Source organism: Chiloscyllium plagiosum, unplaced genomic scaffold (assembly GCF_037043375.1).
Source record: "Chiloscyllium plagiosum isolate Xiang-an unplaced genomic scaffold, Cpla_swu_hap1 HiC_scaffold_46, whole genome shotgun sequence".
NCBI lineage: Eukaryota > Metazoa > Chordata > Chondrichthyes > Orectolobiformes > Hemiscylliidae > Chiloscyllium > Chiloscyllium plagiosum.
The window spans coordinates 31,756,904-31,769,679 of NW_028270184.1; positions in this window are offsets into that span (position 1 = coordinate 31,756,904).

Sequence of the window (12,776 nt, forward strand, 5' to 3'; positions counted from 1 at the left end):
TAGTGAGAAAACTGTTCAAATTTAAGAAATATTGTTAAAGTCGATTATTCAGGAATTAATGACAAGAAATTTGAAAAACCGTGCCAATGGTACTGTGAGACAGCCGTGCTAACCACTGAGACATCACCCCCCCCTCCCCCTCCCCACAAACCGGGTCCCTGGTACTGTGGAACAGCTGTGCTAACCACTGAGACACCATTCCCCCCTCCCCCTCCCCCCACACTGGGTCCCAGGTACTGTGCGACAGCCATGCTAAGCACTGAGACACCATGCACCCCCTCCCCCTCCCCCCAAACAGTGTCCCTGGTACTGTAAGACAGCCGTGCTCACCACTGAGACACCATACCCTCATACCCTCCCCACAAACCGGGTCTCTGGTACTGTGAGATAGCCGTGCTAACCACTGAGACACCATGCTCCTGTCCCCCTCGCCCAATACTGGGTCCCTGGTACTGCGAGACAGCCGTGCTTAAAACTGATACACCATGCACCCCTTCCCACTCCCCCCCAAACCGGGTCCCTGGTACTGTGAGACAGCCGTGCTCACCACTGAGACACCATACCCTCATACCCTCCCCACAAACCGGCTCCCTGGTACTTTAAGACAGCTGTGTTAACCACTGAGATACCATGTCCCAATTCCCCACCCTATCCCTCCAACCGGGTCCCTGGTACTGTGAGACAGCCGTGCTAACTACTGAGACACCATGCACCCTCCCCCTCCCCCTGCCCCCCAATCATGGTCCCTGGTGCTGTGAAACAACCATGCTAACCACTGAGACACCATTCCCCCGTCCCCGCCCCCTCCCCCGAAACGGAGTCACTGTGCGCTGTAGTACTGGGGAAAATGTAAATAAAAGTGATGAGCTTAGAGTTATGATGTTGTGGCTATAACAGAGACGTGGTTTCTCGGGGGCAGGAATGGTTGTGGACTGTTCCAGGGTTTAGAACATTTAAAAAGAATAGGGAGGAGGTAAAAAGAGGAGGGGGTGTAGCACTGCTAATCTGAGAGGGTATCACAGCTACAGAAGTTACCATTATCGAGGAAGGTCTGCCTACTGGGTCAGTATGGGTGAAAATTAGGAACAGTAAGGCAGCCATCACCTCATTACGGGTTACTACAGGCCCCCAGTAGAATCAGGGAGATTAAAGAAAGCATAGGTCGGCAGATTTTGGAAAAGTGTGAATGGAATAGGGTAGTTAAAATGGGTGACTAATTTTCCCAATATTGATTGGAACCTCCTTCCAGCAGATGGTTTGGAACGAGCTGTTTTTGTAAGGTGTGTTCAGGAGGGTTTCCTAACTCAGTATTTTGACAGGCCGACGAAGGGAAAGGACATTTTGGATTTGGTGCTCGGCAATGAGCTGGGGCAGGTGTCAGATCTTGCGGTGGGAGAGCATTTTGGTGATAGTGAGCACAACTGCCTCATATTCTACATAGCTACGGAGAAGGAGAGAAACAGGCACAATGGGAGGCTATTTAGTTGGGGAAAAGGAAACTATGATACTAACAGACTGCGTTGTGAAGCATGGACTGGGAGCAATTGTTCCATGGAAAGGGCACTATAGACATGTGGAGACGGTTTAAGGAACGGTTGTTGCGAGTGATGCACAAATGTGTTCCTTTGAGACAGGCAAGAAGGGGTAAGATAAAGGAACCTTGGATGACGAGAGCGGAGGAGCTTCTCATCAAAAGAAAGAAGGCTGCTTACATAAGGTGGAGGAAGCATGGGTCTTGCTCAGCTCTAGATGATTACAGGCAGGCAAGGAAGGAGCTCAAAAATGGTCTGAGGAGAGCCAGGAGGGGGCAGGAAAAAGGCTTGGTAGGAAGGATAAGGGAGAATCTAAAGGCATTTTGCACATATCTGAGGAATAAGAGAATGATCAAAGAAAGAGTAGGGCCGATCAGGTATAGCATAGGGAACTTGTGTATAGAGTCTGAGGAGGTAGGGGAAGCCCTAAATGAGTTTTTTGCTTCTGTCTTTACGAAAGAAAAGGACCTTGTTGTGAATGAAACTATTGAGGAGCAGGTTATCATGCAGCAACTGATAGATTGCGAACGCGGATGTGTTGAAAATTTTGACAAACATTAATATTAACAAGTCGCCAGGGCCAGACCAGATTTGTCCTCGGCTGCTATGGGAAGTGAGAATCGTGATTATTTCGCCACTTGCGAAGATCTTTGCATCCTCGCTCTCCACTGGATTCGTACCAGAGGACTGGAGGGAGACAAATGCAATTCCTCTCTTCAGAAAGGAAATAGGGTACTCCCCGGAAATTACAGACCAGTCAGTCACACGTCTGTCATCTGCAAGGTGTTAGAAAGGATTCTGAGGAATAGGATTTATGACCACCTGGAAGAGCATGGCTTGATTAAAGGCAGTTCAGCACGGCTTTGTGAGGGGCAGGTAATGCCTCACAAATCTTATTGAGTTCTTTGAGGATGTTACTAGACAAGTTGATGAGGGTCGAGCTCATGTTGTGTATCTGGACTTCAGTTAGGCATTTGGTAAGGTTCCCCATGGTAGGCTCGTTCAGAAGGTCAGGAGGAATGGGATACAGGGAAATTTAGCTGTCTGGATACAGAATTGGCTGGTCGACAGAAGACAGCGAGTGGTAGTGAAAGGAAAATACTCTGCCTGGACGTCAGTGGTGAGTGGTGTTCCACAGGGCTCTGTTCTTGGGCCTCTACTCTTTGTAATTTTTATTAATGACTTGGATGAGGAGTTTGAAGGATGGGTTTGCAAGTTTGCAGAGTACACAAAGGTTTGAGGTATCATTGACAGTATACAGGACTGTTGTAGGCTGCAGCATGACATTGCCAGGATGCAGAGATGGGCTGAGCGGTGGTAGATGGAATTCAAACTGGATAAATGCGAGGTGATGCATTTTGCAAGATCGAACTTGAAAGTTGAGTACAGGATTAAAGGCAGAATTCTTGGCAGTGTGGAGGAACAGCGGGATCTTGGTGTGCAGGTACATAGCTCCCTTAAAATTTCCACCCAGGTGGACAGGGTTGTTAAGAAATCATATGGTGTTTTGGCTTTCATTAACGGGGGGATTGAGTTTAAGAGTCGTGAGATCATGTTGCAGCTCTATAAAACTTTTGTTAGACCGCACTTGGAATACTGTGTCCAGTTCTGGTCGCCCTATCATAGGAAAGATGTGAATGCTTTGGAGAGGGTTCAGAGGAGGTTTACCAGGATGCTGCCTGGACTGGAGGGCTTATCTTACGAAGAGAGGTTGACTGAGCCTGGACTGTTATCGTTGGAAGAAAGAAGGAAGAGAGGGGACTTAATTGAGGTGTACAAGATAATGAGAGGCATAGATAGAGTCGATAGCCAGAAACCTATTGCCAGGGCAGCAATTGTTAACACGAGGAGTCACAGTTTTAAGCTGTTTGGCGGAAAGTGTAGAGCAGATGTCAGAGGTGGGGTATTTACGCAGAGAGTTGTAAGAGCATGGAATGCGTTGCCAGCAGCAGTTGTGGAAGCAAGGTCATTGGGGATATTTAACAGACTGCTGGACATGCATATGGTCACAGAAATTTGAGAGTTCGTAGATTAGGTTTACCTCACATGAGGATTAATGGTCGGCACGACATCGTGGACTGAAGGGCCTGTTCTGTGCTGTACTGTTCTATGTTCTAATTTCTAAACAGTAAACAGTGACAAAACGCCACAGATGAGTCAGGATCTAGAGGTAGAAACAGAGGCAGCATATTGAGTCTGATGTGATCCTCTTCTGAAAAACTCATATTGGAATCAAAAAGTTAATTGTGTTTCTCTCTGCTCAGAAGCTGCAAATGTTTTCCTGCACTTTCAACTTAGTTACTCTTCTGGACAGTGGATATTTGTCTGATCGGAAAGCGAACAGAAAACTGCCATTTCTGTGGACGCTCAAGAACTTGGTTATGGTTTTTGAATGAAAAATGAAAAACTATGTGCCTGACAGCTCCCCAAATACCGATAGTTTATTACCATTGTCATAATGCATTATGAAAATGTTGAACTTGGTGGTCATGACATCACATGATAAATTCTCTGAAAGTAATTGATTGAAGTACTGATCCCAACTGTTAACAATGTCTTATCATGCTCCTGATGTCACTGGCATCGTACTCATCCAGCAAGATCTTACCTTTCTGAGAGTTTCCATATATCTATGAAAACATAAAATATCTTTGTATTTTGACAAGACATATTTATCCAGGGTTTTGGAAGGCACGAGCAAGGGCAGACTTTATTTGTCATCATCAATGGCTCTGGAATAAGTGACACAGAGTTGCCCTGTTTTACTTCTCCAATCCAAAGTGATGCAAATCCAGACAGAGCTGTTTGTAGGGGCATTCCAAGATTTTTAACAAATACTTGTGAAGGACCAGCAAATTAATCCCTAGTCAGGATGACATGCAACTTGGAAGATACCTTTCAGAGACTGATTTTTCTCTTGTTCCCATTCCCAGTACAGAATGTTCTCTAATTCCCATTAATCACAGTTTTCCTCAGGGTCCGTGATTCCACCCTCAGTCAAGTCCTGCTTCGATTGAAAGGGAAGTCACTCTGATCTCACCTCAAACTACACGGGCAGATCAGTTGGAAGAATAAAGAGCAAAAGACAAGAACACTGTTTGTTTGAACAATGTCCTCACAATATTTAAAAGAAAATTGATGCATGGTCTTCCTTAATGCATTATTTCAACATGACATCACTTTTCAAACAATATTCTGAACCGTGGGTGTTTGTTCTTTTAATTTGCTTCCAATTCAGTGTAAACATGAGAATGTGAATTGATCTTCTATAGTGTGTTTATAATCCAGAATTTAATTCAATCTTTATCATCATAGCTCTAGCTCTTTGAAACAAAAATAATGAATGAGCCTGTGTCCATCCTGCAGTTATTTCAGCTGACTATTGCAGCGAATGTTATAAAGAATAAGCTGCAGGCCCACGTAAAATGAAAATGCTGCAGGGCAAGGTGCCAAACGCTAGTCCAAGATTAATTATGTCCAAGCATTATGAATAATACATGCAGAGGGGCGGAGTATAAAAGCAGAATTCAGTTCCATGTCCAAAATACTGTTTGTGGCTCCCTCACAAAATACCACAGCTGATTCACGGTGTAAATTCACCAAAATAGGAAAAAAAATGAGACTGGAATTCCCAATTCTTCAACCACATCGGTAGAACAGGAAGAAAATCAAGGCTTGTTTCTGAAATTCATAAATTGTGATGATAAGAATGTGGTATATGTGGGGGGGGGGGGGGATGTTAGACGATGATAAACAATGTTGTAGATGACGCAGTGATTATCCAGGTGGGTCACAGTGAGCAGGAACGTGTTGGTTACAGGAGGGTACAAACAGATTTTCAAATGGCCAGATCAATGACTGATAAAAGGTAACACTGAAATATGTGAGATGCTGCACTTTGGAAGATGTAACAAGACAAGGGAGAACACAAACCATGAAGATAGGTTAGATTTGCTTTTGGAGCAGAGAAAGGTGAGGATCAACCTGACAGAGGTGTATTATAGCATGAGAGGTATGGGACGAGTGAACAGACAATAACTATTCCCCTTAGTCAAAGAGTCAAAAACAATGGGAAGTATGTTTGAAGTCAAAGAGAATATACTAACATAGGATTTGTGAAATCTGTTTCGAACCCAGAGCATGATATGTGTCAAACATGCATTGCCTGGGAGGATGGTTCAGGAAGGTAACCTCACAAACATTATAAAACACTTGTATCAGCACTGGGTGGTGCAGACTCGACGGGCCTTGTCTTTATTACATGATTCCATGTGGTGGCAGCCATGAAATGTCTGATATATTCTGAAGCAGCAACCAAATGGACTTGGTTTCTTCCAACGAACTGTGCTCAGTAAGTGGCGAGATTACAAACAAGCATCATCCCATAGAGTATCAGCACTTACTCAACCTAGGACAGCTCAGCCATCTCTGAAATCATCCAGGATAATTCACATGCTCAGTGTAAGAATCGTCCAACACAACATCAACATTATTCCAGCTGTTTGACACCATTATTTTAAGTTCACCAATAACATAGAAACAGACTTTGTTTCATTATTATATAGACTTCTCGTTTAAGGTTGTTATTTCTCTGAAGGCTAATAAGTTCCTTCCCATATATTCGTATTGACAAAGAGTCTGTTATCCTGCGACCTGTTTCTCAGCAGTAATATTTACTCCCAGTTGAACCGGCACATGAGATGCACTGCTGGCACTCCCTCCCAACAGCCACTTGGATGGACCAACATCAACTGGACTGGAACTTCTCAAGGGCAATTAATGCTGGTCTCGCTCCATTAAAATCCCAAATGAACTAAAAAGACAATCCGATTTTCTAATAATTTTTAAACAACAAGGGCATTTTGTTGATCTGAAGAGTTTGTCGCTGTCTTTGAAATTGTGAGAACTGTGTTATTTTATTTTCAGTATCTAAAGACAACAGAAATGTAAAACCTAGCATCAGGAGTAAGGAATCAAAACATCTCCATCATGTGATAAGTCGTGGATGATCTGATTGTGACCTCAAACGCACATTCCTCATTTGCCCTTACAATGTTCGTGCATCATTCTTAGTCAAGAATCTGCCAGCCTCTGCCTTAGGAATATTCAATGCTTTATCCTCCATCGCTATCTGGGAAGAGAATTGTACAAAGACACAACACTCTGAGAGGATGACACCTAATCGCCATCTCCTTAACAGAGACATTTTTCTGTTTTACTCTCCATCCACTCATGGTAATCTCTCACACAAGCTGAAATATTGTTTTAGAATTCAACTTGAAAGACTACTTGGAATATTTTGAGTTTAAGCAAGACCACATGTTGTTCACCTAAACCCCAACAGATCCAGAGCCAGTCATTTCAAGATTTCCTCCTGAAATAAACGCTCCTCACAAGAGTCAGCTGAGTGAATCTTCTCTGGATTGCATTTCATATCATTGTGGCCATCGCCCTCTCGATGTGGTTACACCACTACATTGTAAATCTGTACAAAATCGTTCCAACTTTTAAATGTATTCTGTTTCAGAAAGTTTCAACATTTGTCTTACCTCCCTAAAAATTTGATGTACACGTAAAATTACTATTTTGTAATCCAAGTGCCCGGTTCCTCTGCGCCTAAAGCCAATCTCTCCACTGAAATAATACACTACGCTTCCATTCAACCCGCCAATATCTTTTAGTACAGACACATTTTTGCTACGATGTTCCATATACCAATATTTGCCTGTTCACTTGACCCACCTTAATCTCCTTATAGACTCATGTCATCTTCATATCTTCCTTCTCGAACAGTTTCAAGTATTTTTTATAGATTAGTTACAGTGTGAAGACAGGTCCTTCGGCCCAACAAGTCCACACCGACCCGCCGAAGCGCAACTCACCCAGACCCATTCTCCTACATTTACCCCTTCACCTAACACTATGGGCAATTTAGCTTGACCAATTCATCTAACCTGCACATTTTTGGACTGTGGGAGGAAACCGGAGCACCCGGAGGAAACCCACGCTGAAGTTTGTATTATTCCGTAATAAAGACAGAATATTTGGCCAAAGAAATATACTGTGGCCATATTGCAAAGTAATTGACAATGAAATATTGTTACTTCATGTCTAAACTATAAATTGGAGACAATGCTAAAGTGTTTTGCAGTCGCATCACTCAGTTCCATGACTTAAAATAGAGTCAGATGGTGTGGAATGTGTCTGGGTAGAATTGAAGAACCCTGAAGGTGAAAACCCGTGGTTGGAGTTATGTACAGGTCGACAAATCGTAGTCAGAAGCTGGCGCGCATGATAGACGAGGAGATAGAAACGATATGTACGAAAGGCAAAGTTACAGTGACTGGGGGGATTTCAATATGCAGGAGGACTGGGAAAATCAGTGGTAGTGGTTTTCAAGGAAAGGAATTTGTGGAATGTCTACAAGATGGCTTTTTGGAGCAGCTTGTGGTGCAGGCAACTAGGGAACGGGCAATACTGGATTTAGAGCTGTGCAGTGAGGCAGACTTGATAAGGAAGCTTAAGGTGAAGGAACCTTCGGAGGCAGTGATCATACTATGATTGAACCTACTCTTCAACTTGAGAGGGAGAAAGTAGAATCGGAGTTAATATTACAGCTAACTAAATACACCTTCAAAGACACAAGGAAGGAGCTGGATAGAATTGACTGGGAGAGGAGCCGAGCAGTATTATAACGCAATGATAAACGCTACACATTATCTAATGCTTTAACTTAACTTTGGATAATCACAAACCACCCCAATAGAAGTTGACCGGGCTCGACTTGGTGATATCTTCTTGTTCTTCTGATGATCTTGGAGGCGTCTTCTCTTTCCGTGGTTATTCTCCAGTTACTGCACTGTCTGGGGTTTTGTGGTGATTCTTATCCTTCCAAGTCTTCACTCCCTTTTGGTAAGGTAAGGAGGATCTGTCAATGGAATGATCAGGTTTATTTACCCTGATCAATCAGACTCAACCATGGGTTGGCTCAAGGGCAACATTCCACTGTCCCATTTAGGTCCAACTTCAGGTGAGTATTACAGGATCTGGAGTTTCAGGTTTGTTTGCAAACTGTCTGTGGGTATCTGCAGCCTGTCGGGATTCTGCAGCATGTGGATTAGCACAGATAATTTAGTCAAAGCTGGGGTCCATTTCACAGCATGTTTTAATAATTGTTCAGTTTTGTAACTCCATGGTAAATTTATTATTGCCCATTGTAAGATTATTCTTTCTGGTGGCCCGTCCGGTCAGAAAGGCCTTCAGCCTGAGAGTGGTGAATCCATAGTAAGGATGGCAGTTTCCTTACCTAAAAGACATGAGTGAACCAGGTGGGTTTTTCTTGGCAATCGATTCATAACCACTATCAGTCTCTTAATTCCAGATTTGAAATCAAGCTCCCCTACTTGCTGTGGCAGGATTTGGACCCAGGTCACCAGAACATTATCTGGGCTTATCACATAAGAATTCGGTTATAACACCACGAGGCCACTGACTTGCCCAATCCTCCATAGTGTGACTAACATGTGCAGTATGATATGCACTAGGATTTGCCTTCATGTTATCCTTGACTTCCTTATCAAGATATGGATGATTTTTTTTCCCCGTTATGCAACTCCAGTTCGGTCTTCAGTATCTCCCGAATTATTTGCCAAATTTCTTCATCTGCCTGCCTTTGACTATTCTTTTCTCCCACCCCCACCCACCCCCCAAATCCTTCCTTAGGCCAGTATAATTACCATTGCATAACACTAAAACTCTCATGTATGACTCAGTCTTCACTCTTTCAATCTGAATGTGAAACTCCAGCATGTTGTGTTTACTCCTTCCAAGTCAACGCTCATCCACCAATCCTTCCTTGTTACATAATATCAAATCTAAGTTAGCCCATTCTCTGGTTGGTGTCCATGCCATCCTGCTCTCAGAAATAATCTCTCATACACTCTATGAATTTTTATTCGAGTTCTCGAGTTGATTAATTAAGTCAATTTGCATGTTCAAAACACCCATAGTTAAGATTGTGCTCCTGTGACAAGCCCTCACTATATTCTACCTCAGAAGTACTTTGGGGGGACAGTGGCTGAAAATTACACTTCCCAAGATGTTTCTTCTCTTGCTTTTTATTTGCACTGAGACGGATTTCAAATATTGTTTGGCACAAAACAGTTTGAAAAGGTCTGAGTTCCCACTCGCACGAACAAATGTTTATTTTCTTTACACGAACCACATTTCACAGTAAATATTGAGGACTTAGGAGGGGTAAAAGTGGTCATGAGATATCTTTAGCAAGACTACGTTTCATATATAAGCAACAAGAGGGTAACTCGAGAACTGTTTGGCCCACACAGGACAAAGGAAGAAAGTTATGCATGGAGTCAGAGAAAATGGGTGAGATTCTTAGCGAGTACTTTTCATCTGTATTCACCAAGGAGAGGGACATGATGGATGTTGAGGTTAGGGATAGATCTTTGCGTACTCTGGGTCAAGTCGACATAAAGAGGGAGGAAGTTTTGGATATTCTAAAAGGTAGAAATGTAGACAAGCTCCCAGGTCTGGATGAGATCTACCACAGGTTACTGGGGGATATGAGTGAGGAAATAACTGGGGCTTTAACAAATATCTTTGCAGGACCCTTATACATGGGTGAGGTCCCGGAGGTCTGGAGCATTGCTAATGCTGTCTCCTTGTTTAAGAAGGATAGCGGGAATTATCCAGGTATTTATAGACCGGCGAGCCTCAGATCAGTGGTAGGGAAGCTTCTGGAGAAGATACTGAGGGACTTCAGTAAAGTGTTTTATTAGGTTCTCCAGGGTAGGCTGATGGAGAAGGTGATGCCGCATGGGGTCCAGGATGTTTTATCTAGATGGATAGAGAACTGGCTGGCCAACAGGAGACGGAGAGTAGTATTGGAAGGGGATTTCTCAAAATGGAGACGTTTGACCAGTTGTATGCAACATCGATCTGTGCTGGGACCACTGTTGTTTGAGATATATGTCAATGATTTGGAGGAAGGTATCGGTTGCCTGATTAGCAAGTTTGCAGATGACGCCAAGATTGGTGGAGTAGCAGATAGTGAAGGGGAATGTCAGAGAATGCAGCAGAATATAGATAGATTGGAGAGATGGGCACAGAAATGTCAGATGGAGTTCAGACTGTGCAAATGCGAGGCGATGCATTTTGGAAGATCCAGTTCAAGAGCAACAATACAGTAAATGGGAAAGTCTTGGGGAAAATTGACATACAGTGAGACCTGGGTCCATTGTTTCCTGAAGGTGGCAACGCAGGTCAGTAAACTGGTCAAGGCAACATAAAGCATGATTTCCTTCATTGGATCAGCTGTTGAGTCCAAACGTTGGCAGGTCATGTTACAGTTGCATAGGACTTTGGTTTAACCGCATTTGAAATACTGCATATATTTCTGGTCACCACGTTACCAAAAGGATGTGGATGCTTTGAATAGAGTGCAGAGTAGGTTCACCCGAATGTTGCCTGGTATGGAGGGTGCTGGTTATGAAGGAAGATTGAGTAGTTTAGGATTATTTTAATTATAAAGACAAAGGTTGAGGGGGACCTGATTGAGGTCTACAAAATCAAGAGAGATATAGACAGGGTGGAAAGCACGAAGCTTTTTCCCCAGATGTTGGAACTCAATTACTAGGCGTCATGAGTTCAAAGTGAGAGGGGAAGGGTTTAGGGTAGATATATGTGGGAAGTTCTTTCCACATATTGTGGTGGCAGCCTGGAACGTGTTACCAACAGAGGAGATCGGGGCAGGTACAATAGCGTTATCTAAGATGTGTCTGACAGATACATGAATGGGCAGGCAGCAAAGGGATACATTATCTTAGAAAATAGGTGGCACGTTAAGAAAATCGGAGGATCTGGATCAGCACAGGCTGGGAGGGCCAAAGGGTCTGTTCCTGTGTTGGAATGTTCTTTGTTCTTTATCATTCATTCTAAAAATAGCAAGATTTCAACTATTGTATGCTACAATTTAATGATATAAACCATTTATTTGACAGTACATATCAAATTATTGTCATTTCTAAATTACAGTCACAGAGTCAAAGAGATGTACAGCATGGTACAGTTCCTTCGGTCCAACTCGTCCATGCCGACCAGATAACACAAACCAATCTTGTCCCACCTGCCAGCACTCAGCCCATATCCCTCGAAATCCTTTCTATTCATATACTTATCCAGACACCATCTAAATCTTGCAATTGTACTAACTTCCACCACTTCCTCTGGTAGCTCATTCCATACACAAACCACCCTCTGTGTGAAAAGGTTGCACCTTGCATCTCTTTTATATTTTCCCTTCCCAACCTAAACCTATGCCCTCTAGTTCTGGACTCTCCCATACCAGGGAAAAGACCTTGTCTATCTCCCCATTCATGGCCCTTATGATTTTATAAACCTCTTTCAGGTCACCCCTCAGTCTCCAATCTTCCAAGGAAAATAGCCATAGCCCATTCAACCACCAGCTATAGCTCAAACACAGACCTCTCCAGACGTCCCCAACAGTACCCTTCCACCGACACTCTCATTCGTTTGGCCGAACTGGTCATCACCCTTAACAATTTCTCCTTTGAATCCTCCCACTTCCTCCAGACCAATGCGGTAGCCATGGGCACACGTGTGGGCCCCAGCTATGCCTGTCTCTTTGTTGGCTACGTAGAACAGTTGATCTTCCGTAATTACACCGGCACCACTCCCCACCTCTTCCTCCGCTACATTGATGACTGCATTGGCGCCACCTCGTGCTCCCGCGAGGAGGTTGAGCAATGCATCAACTTCACTAACACATTCCACCCTGATCTTAAATTTACCTGGACAATCTCTGACACCTCCCTCCCCTTCCTTGACCTCTCCATCTCCATTAGTGACGACCGACTTGACACTGACATTTTTTACAAACCCACCAACTCCCACAGCTACCTGGATTACACCTCTTCCCACCCTATCTCTTGCAAAAATGCCATCCAGTATTCTCAATTCTCAATTCCTCCGCCTCCACCGTATCTGCTCCCAGGAGGACCAGTTCCACCACAGAACACACCAGATGGCCTCCTTCTTTAGAGACCACAATTTCCCTTCCCACGTGGTTAAAGATGCCCTCCAACGCATCTCGTCCACATCCCGCACCTCCGCCCTCAGACCCCACCCCTCCAACCGTAACAAGGACAGAACGCCCTTGGTGCTCACCGACATTTCCACCACCTCCAAAAAGACCCCACCACCAGG